Raw genomic sequence first — 20,347 nt, 5'->3', positions numbered from 1 at the left:
AGCCGCAAAACCCACCTGTATTAACTGTGAGGGCGAACATCCGGCCTACTCACGAGCATGCCAGAGGTGGAAAGAAGAAAAAGAAATTCAACGGCTGAAGGCAGAGCTAAATATATCATACCAGGAGGCAAGGAAATCGGTCAAACCCCTGAATATCAACAGACCTACCTACGCCCAGAAGGTAGCAGGGAGGTGTTCCGTCGGGACTCAGACGGACATGACCATTCCTCCAAAGGAGTCTTTCACTCCCATCGCGCGGTATCTCTTAAGTTCGCAAAAACCTACACAGAAGGACCAATCAGCTGCCACTCCTATATCGGTACCTCCTAATGCTCCACAAATTACAAAGGTAGTTATGAAAGAAAAGAATAAGAAAGGGGAAGTCCCCCCTAGTACCCAAGAAAAGATGGATGTCGAGCAGAAGGAGGTACCCGAAGAGTCAGTCTTGGAACTCTTTGCGGAGGAGGAAATGGACACGGGACAGCGTCCTTTCTTCCCCAAAAAAGATAAATCCAAGACTGACAAAAGTAAGCCCTCAGCACCTCGGAAGCCGCCTGATGGACCCACCAAGCCAAAATAATGGCTAAATTCCTACAATGGAATTGTCGTGGATTCCGGCGAAATATAGATGACATCAAGGCCCTCCTGCAAAAGCACGAGCCAGTTTGCTTTTGCTTGCAGGAGACATATCTAAAGGCAAATGATGATCCCACCATGCACAACATCACAGTTTTTCGAAAGGATAGAATTGCGGACGGCTCTGTACATGGGGGAGTGGCTATCCTTGTGGGTAACCATACCCCAATGCAGCCCTTGCTAATTACAACCAGCATAGAGGCTGTTGCAATTCGCCTTTCAGTGGGATTCTTATTAACTGTATGCTCTATTTATTTGCCACCTGGGACTGACATCTCCCAGGCAGACCTTGATGATCTTCTAACGCAGTTGCCTCCCCCTTTCTTACTTCTCGGGGATATGAATGGACATAACACCCTGTGGGGTAGTGCTAACATCAACGGAAGGGGACGAGTCATAGAGCGTATGCTCAATGACAATGACCTTTCCCTTCTAAATACTGGAACAAACACCTTTTTCCACATGCCTACCCGTACCTTTTCTGCCATTGATCTCTCTATCTGCTCCCCTTCTCTGCTCCCTTCACTCACTTGGGAAGTGGAGGAGAATCCATACGGAAGTGATCACTTCCCTGTGATAACCTTGTTACACAGTGGGAGACCATGTCTTCCCTTCAGGTTACCACGGTGGAAGTTTGATCAGGCTGACTGGACTGCCTTCCAATATCAGGCAAATTTTGATCTTAGTACAGTCAGTCAAGAGCCTATCAATGATGCAGTTAAGTACATCACAGAAAATATTGTCCAAGCAGCTGCGCATACTGTTCCAAAAACATCTGCCCGGTTTCTACCATTTCCCAAACCCTGGTGGAATTCACAATGCACAGCAGCAAAAAAGGCTCAAAACAAAGCGTGGGGGATATTCCGCCGATATCCTACCACGACCAACCTTATAGCCTTTAAACGTGCACGAGCCAAAGCACGCTACATCCGTCGTCAGAGTCAAAAGGAATCGTGGATCCGTTTTACATCATCTATTAACCAGTCTACCAACTCTAAGGTAGTCTGGGATAAAATCCGGAAAATGAAGGGAAAATACACAGCGCACCCCTCATCGGTCCTTGAATATAATGGATGTACTATTGCAGACTTTACTGCAATAGCGAATGCTCTTGGGGAAACTTTTTCTAACATCTCTGCAACATCATCTTACTCCCCAGAGTTTCTGGTCCTAAAGCGCAACGCTGAAAAACAGGCCCTTAAATTCACATCGAAGGGATCCCACCCATACAATGGGCCATTTAATATCCATGAGCTGAAAACAGCACTCGCCCGTACAAAGGCTACCGCTGTTGGACCAGACAACATCCATTATGAAATGATCAAACATCTTTCACCAGAATCCATGGACCGTCTGCTCCTCCTGTACAACAGAATCTTCCTCGAGGAACACTTTCCGGAAACCTGGCGCAAGGCAACTATTCTTGCTTTTGCTAAGCCAGGAAAGGATCCTAAATATCCAAAAAACTACCGTTCTATTGCTCTGACCAGCTGTGTGTGCAAAATATTGGAGAGAATGGTCAATGCTCGGCTCTTATGGTATTTAGAATCGAATGACCTTCTCTCCCGCTTTCAGTGCGGCTTCCGAAGAAATAGGTCCACATTGGACCACTTAGTTAGACTGGAAACATCTATCCGAGATGCTTTCCTAAAAAGAGAACATTTGGTGTCGGTGTTCTTTGACATGGAAAAAGCGTACGACACAACTTGGAGATTTGGTATTTTAAAAGACCTATACAATCTCGGTCTGAGAGGCCACCTTCCCATTTTTATTAAAAAATTTTTATCCTGCCGTTATTTCCAAGTTCGTGTAGGATCCTCCCTTTCGCGGCCTTTTTGCCAAGAGGAGGGGGTACCACAAGGATCTGTCTTAAGTGTTACGCTTTTTGCCATTAAAATAAATTCTATTTCTGAACAACTTCCTTCAACTGTAAACAGTGCACTCTATGTCGATGACTTCAGCATATTCTCTCAATCATGCAATATGAGGGTTATTGAGAGACAACTGCAACAAGCTATTGACCGTGTTAACATCTGGGCCACGGCCAATGGTTTCAGGTTCTCACCGGAGAAGACCGTTTGCGTCCATTTTTGTCGCAAACGTAACCTCCACCCTGAGCCTGAATTACGACTTGGACAAAGCACCATTCCAGTTGTATCAGAGGCAAAATTCCTGGGACTCATTTTTGACAAAAAGTTGACATTTGTTCAACACATTCGTCAGCTACGTACGAAGTGTACGAGAGGGCTTAACATCCTCCGCTCTCTCTCTTCTACCTCTTGGGGTGCAGACCGATGCACTCTACTACGTCTGTACCGTGCACTTGTACGCTCAAAATTAGATTATGGGTCTCAGGTGTATGCATCTGCCAGAAATAGCGCTGTTCGTTGGCTTGACCCCATCCATCACCAAGCCATTCGTATCGCTACTGGTGCATTCCGAACATCACCTGTCCAAAGTCTGTATGTCGAAGCAAATGAACCATCCTTGTCGCTTCGACGAATGCAGTTGTCTCTACAATATGCCTTCAAGCTGAAGTCCCTGCCGGACCATCCCACGTGGACATCCGTTTTCGAGCTACGATGGGAAAATCTTTATAACACACGGCGGACCGCCAATCGCCCATTCGGCATTCGTGTTCAAGAGCTACTCAATGAGCTTAACATCTCGGTAGACAAGGTCGCTCGATCACCAAAGGAGCCCCTTCCACCCTGGCATGCACAAACACCAGCATGTGACTTCTCGCTCAAACTTGCGACGAAGTCTAATACTCCAGCCTCTGTCTACCTTCAGCTCTATTCACAACACCGTGCAGAACATTCTGACTTCTTGCCAGTTTACATAGACGGCTCGAAGTCAGAATCGTATGTGGGATCTGCTGCTGTCTTTCCAAATAATACCGTATCAGAGCAGATACCCCTTGACTGCAGCATTTACACTGCAGAGCTGCATGCCATAGAGTTAGCTCTAGATCACATAAGAAAACACCGTTACCAACGGAGTATTATATATGCCGACTCAATGAGTGCACTACAGGCTTTATCAGCGATGTCACACACTAATCATCCAACCCTGTCCCGAATCCAGCAGATAATATACAGCCTCTTTGTAAGTGGATTCGATATCCGATTCTGCTGGATCCCCAGTCACATCGGGATTAGAGGAAATGATTTGGCTGACACTGCAGCCAAATCGGCAGCCCTGACGGATAATCTTGACCTTTTAGTCCCCTATACAGACTACAGGCAAGTGATCCGTAGTAATCTACAATCTCAGTGGCAAGATTCGTGGCATCGACTGATTACTACAAACAAACTATGTCGAATTAAGCCTATGATCCATCCATGGCGGTCCAGCTTACGCAGGGATCGCAAAGAGGAAGTTGTTCTTGCTCGGCTTCGCATAGGACACTGTCATCTAACACACTCCTTTTTGCTGAGGGCTGATGACCCTCCTATGTGCGAGCAGTGCGACACCATTTTATCTATCAAACATATTTTATGTGACTGTACCAATTTTAGAAATGCTCGCTATACCGCTTTTAACCATCTGACTGAGCCATATACACTCAGTCAGATTTTATCCGACAATGACCATGTGTCTGCTATTTTTAGTTTCCTAAAAACAGTAAACCTTTTTACTCGTATTTAAAAAAAAAAAAAAAAATCTTATTATTTTAAGGTTTACTATTGTTACTCGTTTACAGATATTTGTCTTTTACAGTTTACAATTGTTTTTATACTCTGACTTAGTGACCTAACTCATTAGGTCACTGAATATTTTACTAATTTTGTTGACAAAGTTTTGGCGCATTATAGCCTAAGTTGCTGATGCGCCAATAAAACTCAACTAACTAACTAACTAACCTAAAATTCCTCAATCTCATGGCGATATACGAAGGTTAGGTGAGTTTGTATATTCCAAAAGTATTGGTCACGAGCAGTTAAGACCCGCGGCTCAGTTAGTACGAGAGCAGAGCACAGGTGGTGAGTTATTTGAAGTGGAGGGGATTGGGTCTATTCCCACCCCTATTTTGAATACAGATTCAAGTACAATGACTAATGAATGTGAAAATTATGCGAGTACAATAACTGATGAGTGTGATAATATTCAAGATGCGTCCTCTGTATATGCGGTCATTTCTAAAATGCGAAAAGATATCACAAGTTTTCTTTTCGGAGAGGCTAATAAGGTGACTAAAAAAAATGGGGATATCATTATGGATAAATGGTGTAATTTGGAGACTGTAACAACTGCACTATTGATAGAAAATGAGAGATTAAAAGCCATTAATGAGGAAATTGATAAAAGAGCTCAATTGCTACAAACAGCGGTACAAACTTTATCTGTGGTCTCTGGCAAACACATTCAACAGGATGAACCAAAGTCAGGTGTAGATACAGATGAGTTCCTGACGGATAGGTTACATACACAAGAGCCTGTGCGTACCTATGCTGATACTGTGAAGGCTACTATTGAGAAGGGTGTTTCTTCTAGTGATCTTATTAAATCATCTAATAATGTTCTAATAATTACAGCTTCAGATAACAGTGACCTGAAAACAAGTTCTGATGTGAAAAATGTAGTTACTACAACTCTTAAAAATGATTTGAAGAATGTAAAAGTGAAATCTTTGCGACTTGTTCGCAATCGAGGAGTGGTTGTGGAAACAGCTACGAAATCAGATTTGGACTGCTTAACTTCAACGGCGGCGTTTTCCGAAGCTGGAGTGATCACTGGCGTTCCTCGTAAAGGTAATCCATCAGTCATAATTTATGATGTCCCACGGGATCTTTCAAAAGACGATATTGTGGATAATCTTTATAACAAGAACTTGATAGATTACGGTTTCACATTAGAAGAAGTGAAGCAACAAACAGTTTTTCGTTTTACTACTCAGGCCAGGTCGTCATCGCTAGTTCATTGGGTTGTTAGCTTCTCACCTAAAATTTATAAATATGTGTCCTCCCTGGACAGGTTGTTTTTGACTTGGAGTTCTCATAAGCACCGTCCTTATACGATAGTCACTAAATGTTATCTGTGTCTTGGGTATGGACATACTACCCAATATTGTTCGCATGAGTCCCCGTCTTGTGGACATTGTGCTCCAAGTGGGCGCGTATTTAATGAGTGTCCATTTAAGGAAGAGCCGCCTAGTTGTATCAACTGTAAGAGACGTAGGAAGGAATATCAGCACTCGGTTAGGGACGGCACGTGTCCCGAGTACTTACGGGCATTACAGACGGCACGATTAAGGACCGCCAATGAATAATAGTTATAATAATACCAATACAAGTTCTATTTCCGGAGCTGGAGCTGTTATTGGAGATAATAATGTTCTTGCTGATTCTCCTGTGTCTTTGCTTGCTGGTATTAGGATTATGTAAATTAACGGTCAGCGTTCTAGAGCAGTATCGGACGAAATTCGAGTGTCTGCCGAGCAAAATGCTATTGATATTATTGCAATTCAAGAGCCTTATACTGTTAAAGTGCAACCTGCATATACTCCAAAGGTAACGGGATTTCCACTCACTGCCCGTATAATTCAACCGGTCTCTGAGGAACTTAAAACATGTATTGTGGTGTTAAATAGTCAGCTTGATATCACTATAATCAATGGTTTATGCAATAGAACGGCTACTTGTATTTTGGTTACATATTTGAATTTTTATTTAATTTCTCTATATTGTCCTCCCTCAGAAGATTTTAATTTATCCCTGAATTATCTAGAAACAATTTTAAATTTCTTGGGTCCACAGAATGTCTTAATAACTTCTGACGTAAATGCTAAATCTCCACTCTGGTTCAATAATGGAAGTGATCGTCGTGGTCATTTGGAGGAATTTATTATTAATAACAGCTTAAATGTAATAAACCTACCTCAAGAAGTAACAACCTTTTCCAGCTCTGTTGGAGAATCAAATATTGATGCGACATTAACTAATTTTAATTTTAAAGCAATTGTTCGTGATTGGGTGGTGATTACTGATTGGACAACAAGTGATCATCGGGTTCTATTTTTTGTTGTTACTGATTTTTCTAAACCTGGAGATCAATTTTTACTACAGCCAGCTTTAGTCAGATTTTCTATAAATCGTATAAATTGGAAATTATTTGAATCATCCATTTCTGCAGATTTCCCTGAACAAGACTTTTCGTCTCTTCACTCTTTTACGGCTGCTGGAATTGCTTCCTTATTACGCCAGTCATTACTTAAGGCCTCTTACAAATCGGCCAGCAAGGAAAAGATTATATTAAAGATCTGTTCCTGGTGGACCTCAGAATTGTCTTCTTTAAGGAAAAAGGTACATCAAGCCCGTCGAAAATATCAGCGTCGACGTAGGGATTGGCATTCTGATGAAGTAGCTTATTTTTGTAGAGGCTATAGCCACACGTAAACGGGAAACATGGAAGGAGTTTGTTCACAGTGCTGGTAATGATAATCCTTGGGATCTTATTTATAATAAGATCCCAAGTAATAAGATTCAATCTTAATAAGATTCACTCTTTAGATGTATACGGCACTGTGAAAGAAGATTTCCTGGAGACTACTGATTGGATAAATACAGTTAATGTTATTCTTGACAGACTATTCCCGGTGGATGATCTAACTACTGATTCTGTTGTACATTCAAATATTCGAGTTGCAAATTCGCTTTATACCATCAATATTCAGACAGAAGAATTTACCATTGATGAGTTAACCTCTGTTGCTAAAAAGATTACTATTAAGAAATGTCCAGGGATAGATCTGGTTGAAAATACATTTATTTTGCGATTTTTCAAATTGCGTCCACAAGTACTGCTTTTACTTTTTAATAAATGTCTCCAAGAAGGTCTCTTTCCTGATATGTGGAAAATTGCGCTTTTAAAACTGATTAAAAAAACCAGATAAACCAGCATTAAATCCTAGATCTTATAGGCCTATTGCACTTTTGCCAAATCTTGGGAAGTTGCTAGAGCGTCTAATGACTCTGCGTGTTACTGATCTTCTTCAGTCGAAAAATATGGTGTCCTCTAATCAATATGGGTTCTGAGTAGGGAAGTCTTGTGAAGATGCACTTGTTGAATTTGCTCGCAGCATTGAGAATTCAACATCAAAGTACACGTTAGCTACCTTTGTTGATTTCGAGGGCGCATTTGATTCTCTATGGTGGCAGAGTGCTCTCGAACGGTTACGATCAGCTGGATGCTCTCAGCAACTGTACCACCTGTTCGCAAGCTATTTCAGTAATCGTCACATTTTAGTGAAATCTAAATTTCAGGAGGTGTCTAGAGAAGTCCCACGAGGATGTCCCCAGGGATCTGTCTTAGGGCCTCTTATATGGAATATGGTATTACAGGATTGGATTTCCCGTTGTTTCAGTAGCACTAAAATCATCGCTTATGCCGACGATCTCACTATCTTAATTCATGGTTCATCTAGATCTGCTATCGAAAGTAATGCCAATGATGTCTTACAAAATTTATTTCAATGGACAGTGGATAATAAATTGACAATAAGTTTGTCTAAGACTAAAATGATGATCTTTGGATCACATTTAAACCCTCAACGACCCCCTTTAGTGAAGATTAATAATAACAGGATTCCACTTGTCTCTGAAACTAAATTACTTGGGATTACAATCGACTCAAAGCTTAATTTTGTCTCTCATTTAAATAATGTAACAACAAAGATCAGAAGATTCACTGGTGCTATTGTAAAAATTTCTCGTTCAGACTGGGGACTTTCTAGACGTACTATGAGAATTTATTATAATGCCGTATTCCTTCCTATGGCTACTTATGCGGCAGGTGTATGGTTTCACAGGCTTAGAACTGTTAAATTTCGATTGAAGTTGGCTACCATGCAACGCACAATATTATTATGTATGTTAAGAGCTTGTCGTACTGTTTCAACTTCTGCACTGCAGGTTCTTTCAGGTGTATTGCCATTGGACCTTCACGTAGCTTACAGAGGTCTTTGTTATAGGTTAAAAAACCAACTATCAACTGAATTTATGGGTTTGGTTCTGAATATTAATTCAGATATTAAGCAAGAACGTAATCGTTTGTAGAATGAAATGATAAATCTATGGCAGACACGCTGGGATACGTCATCTGTCGGATCTGTTACTAGGACTTTTTTTCCCTGAGGTGACCTTTTGTGTAAAGCAGAAACCTGTCTGGTTCTCTTTGGACTTATATACATCCTTCCTCTTAACGGGACATGGATCTCTTAACAAAAAACTATGTCGTTTTGGTCTTTCTAGGACGGAAGCTTGTCAATGCGGGGAAAATGAAAATTGGAGCCACATTTTATTTGAATGTCCGCTGTATAATGACTTTAGAGATGTTCTTCGTTCGTCAGTTTCTACACTCTCTCATGGGCATGAAACTTTGCTGGTGGGAGACAAGAATTCTTATGTTGCTCTTCAGCAGTTTGCATCCGATGTTTTCACAAGAAGAAGAATTAGTTATACGTCTACGAATAATTCTACTCCTTTGTCTGGTGAAGCTACTCAATAGGGAGCAACATTCCCAATTTTTTTTTTTATTATTATTATTTTATTTTAATTTAATTTAATTTTATTTTTTAATTTTATTTTATTTATTTATTTTTTTTTTATTCATTTATTTTTTATTTACTTTTTATTTATTTGTTTATTAATATTATTTATTTTATTTTATTTTATTTTATTATTATTTTTTTAACACCACGGGAAATCCTTTTTTTTTTTTTTTTCTCTCTCTCCTCTGGAGTGGGCCCCCAGAGGAATCTGGCCCATCTTTTGCCAACATCAGGTGGGTCAGAGTCTCGAATTGAGACAGTGCGAGCTCCATTGAGACTGGCCCACCTTCCCGTGGTGTGGACGAGTACCCAGAATCATCTGTCCAATTGACTGATGATTCTGGGTAGCCAAGCGGTCAGACAACTACAGAACACACACATAATACACACAAACATACACTACTTATTTCTGGCCCTTCTACAGTGGTACTGTTCTTCACAGAGATACGAGGCGCCGACCGGGCTAGCCGAGTGGGTAAAGTACCTGCCCGGCAACCCAAAGGTCGCGGGTTCGATTCCCGCCTCGGGCTTGGATCAAAGTACTGCAAAAACCTTGGGAGGTGCAATATGGCCACAGAAGCCGATGCGCCAACAACTACCAAATCAAATAAAAAACAAAAAAAAAGAGATACGAGGCGGAGATGAACTGACGTTCTAGGTGCCGCCCATTACAAAAACACATGTCCACATGTATATCACTAACAAAACCCCATCACCTGACACCCTCTCTGCACTGTTCAGAGAAATAGTAAATGAGACCATAGAATTAGCGAAGTCCTTTTCACTTTCCACTACCCTGATACGTTATTCTTGGATTATATCTTCCCTCATGCAGTACCTTGCATTTTTTAATGTTGAACCTCCATTGCCATTTCCTACCCCATCTTCCTAATTTTTCTAAATCTTGTTGCAGCAGTATACCTTCATTTCTGTGTTCTTAACTAACCTGTCAGCCTTTATATCATCTTAAAACTTCGACATTAAGCCTGAATATACCTTTTTCAGTATCATTAATAAATTATAGAAAACAAAATGGGCCCAACAACGAACCCTGTGGGACTCCACTAACAACATTAGTTCACGAAGAATAGTGTTAATAATAGATGTGCGGAAGTTTGCTTTGGCCATAAGATGGTTGACTAGTGGAACAAACTTCCGTGTGATGTTGCGGAAGTGGATATCTTGTATAAATTCAAATAAGAACTAGACAAACTGTTGGGGGGAATGGATAGATAAAATGGGAATTTTTTTCTTTGGTTGATACTGTATGAGTTTGCTTTTTTGCATCATATATATATAAGAATTTTTATTTTGATTTAAGATTTGATCACGAACACAGAAAAAGGTCACAAAGGATAAAAGAACCCACAATTAAGAATAATTTAAGATTTCAAATGTAAACAAAGTTCAATAAAATAATTAATGATACATACAACGTAAAGAACTAATAAACTAATAAAAGTTGTAAATCCTGCCCCCCCCCCCAAAGAAATATTAAGAATTATAAATTAATATTATACGTATAAATTTAAATATTTATGATTATAAGCATTAGTGCAAATTAGAAAAAGATTCAAGAGGAACCTCTCCCTTTCATAATTTTTCTTAAAACTATGGGCCCGAGTGCTATTGAATCGTTTAAACAAGGTTTAAAGGGTTCAAAACAAAGATCTGACAGACTCATTATCAAAGAACTGCTACGTACTGCATATTGTTTTCTTTATTCCAGGAGGTTCCAGTTCCCTCGAGCAATTTCTACGTTCATCGACCATGACAACGACAGTGATGACTGCTGCCAGAACCAGTAGGACCTTCATCTTGTTATAACTTCTCCAAATCAGCAAAAACTGGCAATGCATTTTCCACCTTAAAACTCCACTTATTGGACTCGAGCGTGTTTATTCAGTTTCAAGGTGGTTTCACTTTTCAAAACTAACTCGGGACAGAGTTCCTGCGTGAGGAAAATTCTTGTCACGTTATGTAGAAGGAATTGCATCTGCATTTTTTAACCAGTTTATCTTTTACATTGCTATTGGACACGTTAAAGTGAACACCGTACCAATTGTATTAGCAATCATGAAATGATAATGTCCTGCGAGCTACTTACGAAATACGTAAAATATTATATTTGCTAAGATGCCACAGTTACAAGAGGTAACAAAGAATACAATATCATAAGATATATTCACGGATATTGCGTATGTATTGCCACATGTCCTTACTTGTTCTTTGTTGCCTGATGCAGATAAAATGTACAGAACATCTCCCTCCCCAATGCTACTACCCAACAAGAAGATGACAAGCAGGGTAACCAGAATGTGAAATCGTGAAGGCCATGGTTGATGGTCTTAACTTGCTGTCACAACCAACGTGGCATTATAAAAAAAATTGAAAGCCCAAATACAATTTTTTACTAAACTTTCGTCTTGTTTTGTACACGAATTACCCAATCAACAATTATCTTGTTACTTCTTTGTGACTCATGAACACTGAGTTCAGATATGACATCCATTTTCCACAACCACATACAGATTGTTCGCAAAACATCATACAATTAATGTTCAACGTTATTGATATAAACTGAGACGACCATCACCCAAGCAACAGGGCATGCTAATACAGAAACAAGATTATCAATAAAAGGATTAGAAGTCAAAATAAATTTCACAGTATGACTATTAATTCAACTACCCAAGTAGGTATATTATATTCGTGAATTGCGTGTGTCCTCTGGTCGATTTGCTGGACGAAAAAGCTCGAGTTTCCCAGGGTTGGGGCGAATGAAACTTGCTACCTATGCCTGAGACGGACTAACTCGGCCACGGTGTGTAAAAAACTCATAAAAGTTCCTCGTCTCATTGACGTGGTTCAAACCCAGTCTTTTTTCCACCAGTTGTGAGAAGGAAGGTGACAAGGCGACAGTGATACTCGCCCAAACAGGATTAGACTCCAATCAAGAGGTAATCGTTATCTAAGTTTTTTGGTCCAAAAATTGTATAATCTTATATAAGTTCTTTTTTGGACTAACTAAATCGCCATGTCTCAAGGCAAACAGGAATTTTCTATTCATAATGAAGACGTTTCAGGTATACCTAAATTAATCCCACTTTTAAAAGAGAAAATAAATGTTAATTGATAGCGAGTAACTTTAAGAAAAATGCTTCACGATATGGGATTTTATTGGAAAAATCAGACAGATTCTAAATGTATATATCGATGGAAGCTTCTCTCAGCACATAAAACGAGCCACATAATTTGGCAAGAGAGAAAGAGAGATTTGGGGCTTTCAAAATCTTCTGCAGAGATCCTCATATAAAGACACGCCAAGTTGAAAAATCGTGTCTATTATCAGTGATTCTCAAACTTTTGTCATTCAAGGTACCCTTGTAATGAAAAAAGCTGTCTTCGGAAGCACCCAGACAACAGTTTTGATTGGTCTGAATAGTGTATTTTGTGATTTTGTGTTTCTGGTGTCATCTGTTTAAGAAGCTCGCAACTCAAAGTGCCGTATCACCCCGGTTGAGAATGACTGCTCTATATGACGTTTAATTCTATGGTACACGTGCCATGAGAAGACGTACATTCCATGCTTTTAGCTCGCAACAATTCCATGCTTCACAGAAAAATTTTCAGATTAATTACTGCCAAGAGCTCTAGTACATGAATTTCTAATTATGTCAATTTCTAAGTCAGTTCAGAATCCTCATCGAGTCTTCCAAACTGAGCAGGAAACGTGTGTCCCTTTATAATGCACCATTTTTTGTTTCATCAAGGTGTGGCTTAAAGACGCACATTCAACAAAAAAGATAGGGGACAGCAAATGGACATTCTTCAAGATGGACCAGTGTAGCAAGCGGAGTACTTCAGGGATCAGTACAGAGGCCACTTCTGTTTCTTATTTTCCTTAATGACTTCGATGAGATAGTGAAGGGAAAATTATCAGTCAGCCAATAATTTAATATTAGTATAATATGTTTATTGCAATCAGTGACTAGTTTTATATGGATTCCTTCTGCAATACCCATAACAGCGACAGTATTAGTAGTGTCGAATAATGCAAGTTTATGCAGCCCCAACAAAAAACAAAAATCCTTCCCATTTTACCTGTTCATCCCCTCCAATAGTTTGTCTAGTTCTTCCTTGAATTTATTCAAGCTATCTCCTTCCACAACGTCAAATCGACGTTTGTTCCAGCAATCAACCACCCAAACACCCTGGCTAAAGGCAAACTTGCACACATCTATCCTGCAACCATCCTTTCTCAATTTGAATTCATGCCCCCTCATGTATACGGAGCAATAGGAAGAATCCCATCAGCATTCAGCTTGCTCAAGCTCTTCAGAGATTTAAACTCCTCAATCACGTCAATCCTCAGGTATCCGGTTTCAGACGCTTTCAGACATTAGCATTAGCATTAGCATTAGCATTAGCATTAGTAGATGCTTGCTTTCTTGCATTTGATGCAAGAAAGCAAGCTTATGCAGCATCAGCCAAAAAAAAAAAAAAAAAACCACTTCCACTTCACCCCTCTGTTCGTTCAAAATACCTGTCCAGCTGAGCCTTAAACTTATTTAGGCTATCAACTTCCACGACAAGGGATGGAAGTCTGTACCACCAACCAACCACCCGCTGGCTAAAGGCAAATTTCCGCACGTCTATCCTACATCTGTCTTTCCTCAATTTGAATTTATGCCCTCTCAGGTGATTAATCTGAGCAAGAGGAAGAATCCCATCAGCATTGAGCATGTTCAAAGCATTCAAGGCTTTATACACCTCTATCAGATAACCTCGCTGGTGCCTAGTCTCCAGACACTGTAATTTGCAAAACTTAAGCCTTTCTTCGTAAGAGCACCCCTTTGTTCCATTCACTAATCTTGTTGCCCTTCTCTATACTCGTTCCAGCAGTTCTACATCCTTCTTGAAATGAGGCCTCCAGACCTGTATACAGTACTCTAGGTATGGCCTGACCATTGCCTTATACAAGGGAATAATCACCTCCTTATCCCTGCTAGAAAAATCCCTATATATCATTGACAATACACCATGAGCTACTCTTGCAGCCCGTCTGCACTGCTCAGAGAACTTCATATCTGCCTGCACAATTACCCCCAGGTCCCTTTCCTTCTCTACCACTGTCAGTGTAGTACCACAGAGTTGATACGTTGCTCTGGGGTTGCTGTTTCCCATGTGTAGTACTTTAAATTGTCAATGTTAAACTTCATTTGCCACCTCTCATCCCATCTGCTCAACCTTTCCAGATCCTGTTGCAGCAGCATAGTGTCAGTAGTGTCCTTGACAACCCTGCCTACCTTTGTATCGTCTGCAAACTTCGACATTAAGCTTGATATACCCTCATCAATATCATTTATGAATACAGAAAACAATAATGGACTCAACACTGAGCCCTGAGGGACTCCACTAATAACATTAGTCCACGACGAGCAGTGTCCATTGATTACCACTCTCTGTCTTCTCCCCCTCAGCCACCCCTTTATCCACAGCAGCAATTTGCCTCCAATGCCACACTGCTCCAATTTTTCCAGCAGTCTTCCATGTGCAACAGTATCAAAAGCCTTTCTAAGATCCAAGTATATAATATCAAAGTTATTCCCTGCATCCAGTTCCTTTGTGACTGCATCATAGTATCCAATCAAATTGGTCCGGCAAGACTTCCCCTTAACAAAACCATGCTGTGTCCGAGCTATAGCTGAAGTCTTGTCTAAATGATCCTGCAGTGCTTCTTTAACCAGTGCCTCCATTAATTTTCCTGGAACAGAAGTTAAACTCACAGGTCTATAATTACTTGTGTCAGCCTTTGATCCTCCTTTGTGAATTGGGGTCACATTTGCATGTCTCCAGTCTGTGGGTACCTCCCCTGAGTCCAACGAAGCTCTCATAATTATGGCTAGGGGTTTGTTTACTTCCTTTGCTGCCTCCTTTAATATAACTGGATAGATCCCATCCACCCCAGGTGCCTTTCTTGTGTTTATCTTCAACAATTTCTCCTCCACTTTACTCTCAGCTATTACAAGAGTCTCTAGCTTACTGCTAGAGTTGAATACACCTCTGGCTTTCCCTTCGCTAAATAACTCCTCATGGGTGAATGTCAATGCAAAATATTCATTTAGTTTGTTAGCTACCTGAGCAGGATCATCAACAGTTGACCCATCGATATCAAGTGGACCAATCTGATTCATTCCCTTCCTTCTAGAGTTTACATAAGTAAAGAACTCTTTGCTGTTTTTCTTTGCATCCCTTGCCAAAGATTTCTCGTAATCTGCCTTCGCCTGCCTAACCCCCTTTTTAACTTGGTTACAGATCAACTTGTATCTATCATAGGCTTCTGTGTCATGTGTTAATTTGTAAGTATCCCATGCATTTTTCTTCTCTGCCATATGCCTCATCAGTTCATCTGACATCCATTTAGGCCTAAACCTTGAACAATATTTCTTAGTTGGTATGTAAAGCCTAGTAGCTTGCAAGATAAGTTCTTTGAATGCTTCCCATTTTGAATTTGCTGTTGGTAACATCATCAGTTGGTCCCACTTTATAGAATTTAAATACTGTCTCAGTCCATCGTAGTCGCCTTTACGGATGCAATAACCCTTCCCTTTACCCCTAATGGTAGTTACCTCTTTGAGTAAATCCCACTTCAACACACTGTGATCACTGCCACCTAGTGGTTCATTTATCTGCAGATTCTTAATGCATGAAGAATCACTACTGATAATCAGATCAAGAGTATTGCTCCCTCTTGTTGCCTCACGAACATGCTGATGTAGAAAACAATCATCCAATAAATCCACAAAACCTTGCTAGTGTGTGAGTGACCAACCCCCAAATTCCAGTCAATATCTGGGAAATTAAACATAAAGCTCTCTCTCTCTGCTAACAAAATTCCTGTATCGTTTGCACGGTTTTTTCTTTCGAATTCCACCTTTTATTACAAACTGGCCAAACTGGTCAAAATCTTGGAACTAACTTTTCCTTTTCTTCATTTATTCCTTCTACATATTCTTTGGAACAATCTTCTTTTGTATACATTTCTTGAAAATCTCCACAATTTGCAAAAATCAAAGTCCAATATTACCAAATTCCCTTTATCTTCTCAACCTTCATCCTAATCCTCTAAACAAGAAGAGTAGTGGAAAGGATTACCTTAAATATCAATTTCAACAATTTGTAATACGTTCTGACCTTATCTTTCCCAATTATATTTCCATATAATTTAGATTTAAATCATCAATACTTCGAAACATTTACAGAAGAACATCTTCTACAATCGCTAGCTAATACTTCAGACACAGTGATGCGAATCCAACTGGAATTTCAGGAAAAGCCACTTTATGTAATTATCTAGGCAGATTATACCACGCGATATAATTTGAGTAAATAATTGCATAAACGGTGCAATTATAAATATGAGAAAAATGCACATGATGAAATGCATTTTAAAAAACGTGACAGGCTGAAAAATAGATAGATAGATAAAGAGAGAGGAGTCATATTAAACATATTATTTTCTTCAAAACGGAATGCAAATAAATTCTTCGAAATTCTGTACACTTCAGAAAACCTTTAATTATCCAGACAATGCACGCATCCCTTGGAGGAAAGTCCTTCACTATAAGTGTTTCAGCAGGCACATGTGGCTGCAGGCTCAAGCAAACACATCCTCGCTTTTGGCAGGTGTTGCAATAGACACCTAATTTTGAGAATTTCCCTGAATGATGAGCGCGCACAACTCATGAACGTGGACTACTTACAGCTTTAAGTCATTCGTTTCATTTCCACTTCCTCTTATGCACATACCCATTGCCAGCTGTTTTTTCAAACGTTTGGCCCTTTCATTTTAAAATGAAAGGGCCAAACGAGGCCCAAACGAGGGCCAAGTGAGGCGTGGAAGGGTCTTCGAAAAGCTACAGGAAATAAGTGTCATAAAGCAAAGTGTATGCAGTTGTTAAAATGAACCAGCCGCGACGTATTTTTGGAGATATTCTACAATGAAACTGTCATTTGGACTCTTAAATGATGATGAATTAGACAGTGTACTTTGCTATTCAAATAGCTGCGTTTATTTTATCAGCTTTTAATTCTTAGCAGTGAATTTAGTGTTAATAAAAATGTATTGATTAATTAGGCAGGAATTCCAATATTTTTCAATGTACACTGTTTCAAATTTCGCACATGAATGGCACGCTTTCTTGGATGTGCTGGTGTACAGTGTTATCACCTGTTGGGACAGAAAGGCGTTTAGTTAAAGCGACGTCACCTATGACAGTCCCCACACATGATATCATATATAAAAGAGGTGCATTATCATCAGTATTATGTATAGCCATATTCTTTTTATAAATCCTATCACTGGAAGTTTCTTATCATTGGTTGTATTTAGGGATCATTAAAATAATAGTTTAAGCCTGCTTGAACATAATAAGAAAGGCATGCAGTGAGTCTGTTGAAAAGACATAAAGTAGTATAATATTGCATTGATCCTCGATGTTTCTACAATATGTCAGACATTTCTACATTGCAAAAGAACCTTGTTCACCAGTTCACCGCTTACTGTATCTTTGAGTGGAAGAGCATCGTGTCTATGGTTATTTCTCTCTTACCAACGCGCTGCTGTGATAATTAAGGACAGTTTTGATCGTCGATACAATGCCTTCGACCAATTACCAACCAGTATATGCAAATTTATGATACTTTTAGATCATTTTAAACTGCTCAGTTCCATAGAATGGAAGCTGTTCAATTCTATTAAAGTTGGGTCATATAGTTTGCATAATAAAAATGCACCAGTCTATATGATGACGGTGAAGTGAAAGAGTTCTCTACAAGCTCATAATCTTTAGAAAGGGTTCTCTATCTTCCCATACTGTTTAGAAACAGTTCGCTGCTGTCCCAAAAGCTTTGGAAAGAGTTCTCTATCGCACCATAGTGCCCTCGTGGGTAGCACAGTTAGTATAATCACCGTCTTCCCCCACACGCGATGGAGAAGGTCTGAGTTGAGTCCCGTTAATGACGCGAGGAATTTAATGGGTATTTCTTACAATGTGGTTGAGTTAATTGATCTCAGACTACCAGGGCTAGAAGAAAAGCGCGGTCTTCTGGGTTTATCTTACAGATACTCGAGTTTTGCGTCCAGCAAACAGAAAATATAAATAAATATGCACTTTGTTGTAAGTTGCACGTGTACAAGCAGGTACCATGACTTTACAACACCCTTCAAGGCACCAGACTAGGAGCTTATGGGTGGTAGCCCAATCCTGTAGAATCTGTATTGGCAGAAACGTCAAGGGAGGGGCGGAATTGCCTGGAAAAATTAGGATAAGATCGCTAGAAAATGCCTGAGGAGAGACCGGTGCAAGATCAAGGTTGAGGAATTCGTTCATGACCACATTCTAAAGGAATGGGCCAAGGACCGAACCCTGAGGACATCCTTGGTAGATGTAGCGAGTCACGTGTTGATATATATTGGTAATAGATACTTTTCTATTGCGGAAATAATCCTGAAGACAGTTGCAGAGGTTGAGGGATGTTAGCTTTGGGGAGGATGCTTGGCCACCATACCAAGTCGAAAGCCCCGCGGAGAAACAAATATGACGTGGAACTACTTGGTGTCGGAGATGGTGAAAGAAGAGGTGAGGTGTCTGAGGGCGTCTTCAGTGCTCGAGTGTATCGGATCCTTGTCGGAGGAGTTCACAAAGGAGGAGTGTACCGGAGGAGTTCACAAAGAAGTTTATAACAGAAATAGAAATTGTCTCTCGCAAACCTCCAATATGATTCTCTCCGGGTCTCTAGACCACCTACCTATTAGCTGCTTATTAACATAAGGGGACATAAATGTTCTTTCAGGACATGGTCCTATCAACCAGAAACTAACTTCTTTGGGCATTGCTTCAGATCCCATCTGCTACTGCGGTCAGATAGAAGACTGACATCATCTAGTCTATATATGCCTCGTTGCAAGGACCTTCGTAGCCAACTAATCACACATATACAACAAAAAATATATTATTTTTAGGCCACCCGAATAATTAAATTCATCTGCCGTGCTGTATGTCATACGTCTGTTATTGAGTGTGTTCTATGGTCGATTTTCCTGTTTTTTTGGACGAAAAACCCCAGTTTGTGGGGGAGGGACCTTGATATTTCCGCCTGAAACTGACTAATTCAGCCACGGAATGAAAAAAGCCCATTAAAGTTCCTCATCGGCGGGATTCGAACGCGAGCATTTTCCGCCCGGTGTGGGGAGGACGGTGACGATACCACTAATCACATATATACAGACCATCCACAAGATAGGAAGCATCTTTTCATACTACCAGGCTTTTACCAACCTCTCTCTCAGCTTTTCACCGCAGAAGAACACTAATGGCCATAGAAAATCACACTTCTTCTGACCATGACTAATGTCTCTCTCCTTCTGCACCTTTATCCAGACCTGAGGATCAAACTGGTCATCCTCACCTAAAACCTTTGTCAACTGAACCTGGACTTCACTTAAACCGGACACGACTCTACCGAAGGTGACGCTACTATTATCCCTAACTAGGACTTACAGCGTCTTTAAGTATTTCCCTGGGTTGACCTTCTACTTCCACCTACATGGCCTGCTAACTCTGAAACATCCAAGCAGGGTCCCATTGCTAACCCAGCCATGTGGCTGGATAGGATTTCACCTGACTACCCACACTTATCCGGATATACTCTGGGTGGGATGCTGCTAACCCATTCCTCGAATTCGGTAGGATCCAGTAGTTTAAGACTACTTTGACCGCAAGGGCCCATGAGGGGCGCTACTGCCAAAAGCAAGACCATAACAACAGAACCCAGCATAATTCTACTCATAACCCACACACAATATTTTTTCTGGCGTTTATAGAGTACGGTTCACAAGAGTACTTATGGCGCAGTTGTGGGAAACCACCGGTGGTGCCCCCTCCTCAAACACTATGTACACTATGTGTCCAGGGCGGAATTCAAATTGGTTTAGAGCTTGCAGGTTTGCTGTTTATAGTTGTGCTGGAGTCTTGAAAGTAGGAGATGTTCGAACACTTTTCTTGTAACAGAACAGAGAGAAGTACTATAGATCTATAGGACTTCGGTTGCTCCGGTGGCTCGAAGGAATTTTTCAGGATGAGGCGCAGATTGGCC

The sequence above is a fragment of the Mastigoproctus giganteus genome, chromosome 13, assembly GCF_048544385.1.
Source record: "Mastigoproctus giganteus isolate SK-2022 chromosome 13, ASM4854438v1, whole genome shotgun sequence".
Lineage (NCBI taxonomy): Eukaryota > Metazoa > Arthropoda > Arachnida > Uropygi > Thelyphonidae > Mastigoproctus > Mastigoproctus giganteus.
This window is presented reverse-complemented; position numbering follows the sequence as displayed.